Source organism: Arachis ipaensis, chromosome B04 (assembly GCF_000816755.2).
Source record: "Arachis ipaensis cultivar K30076 chromosome B04, Araip1.1, whole genome shotgun sequence".
In the NCBI taxonomy this organism is placed as follows: domain Eukaryota; kingdom Viridiplantae; phylum Streptophyta; class Magnoliopsida; order Fabales; family Fabaceae; genus Arachis; species Arachis ipaensis.
The window spans coordinates 131,612,806-131,613,525 of record NC_029788.2 but is presented as its reverse complement, the minus strand read 5'-3'; the positions used below and the strand labels follow the sequence as shown (position 1 = coordinate 131,613,525).

Below are 720 nucleotides of genomic sequence, written 5' to 3'. Positions count from 1 at the left end.
TTTAAATCATTTAAATCAAGTATATAATATAATTAAGAGAAAGTCTAGGAGATAATATTTTTATTAAAATTTGGTCAGCACTTAACCAATAAAAGAAAAGTGAGTAATCCTATATTATTGGATGAAATCTCATGCCATTAAAAATATAAATAATAATTAATTGATAACTACAAATCACAAAATTTACTGGCTCTTGACACTCTTCATTAATTAATTTAATTTTCTTTGATATCATGCAGAGATGTTAATAGAGAATGAATCCTCTCAATTTTTTTTAACAATTGAGAGAATAAAATGTGATCTCCCACCATTAATTTTATAAGTGAGATAAAAAATAAATATAAAAAAATAATAAAAAATTAGAGATCGTACTTTACACTTTTATTTTTTTTTAACAATTGAGAGGATGTTCCATAGCAAATGTGGTTTAATAAAATTAGAGTGTAATAAAAGCAAATAAAATATGTATTCTAATACCGTCCAAGTCAATCCACCAGATAAGCAACTTCTTCCTAGGAAATAAATAACGCACCAAACAGCAACCGAGAAAGCATTTATGGAAGCTAGCAATACTATTTTAAAATCATTTATTCGACCACGACGAAGAAATTCAATTTATTTGTCGATTCAAAAGCTGTAAATGAGATAATGACAATGATGTAAGTTCAACTTGCAATTAAAATAAAAAATAATGATATATAATTAATTTTTATTTAAGTT

The 720-nt window shown here is 24.4% G+C and overlaps 1 long non-coding RNA gene across 1 annotated transcript in view; it reads right to left on the bottom strand.

Moving 5' to 3' along the window:
* The window catches only part of LOC110271381, an 18,909-nt gene that overhangs the window by 13,579 nt on the left and 4,610 nt on the right, over window positions 1–720 (bottom strand). The gene's annotated exons all lie outside the window — the stretch shown is intronic.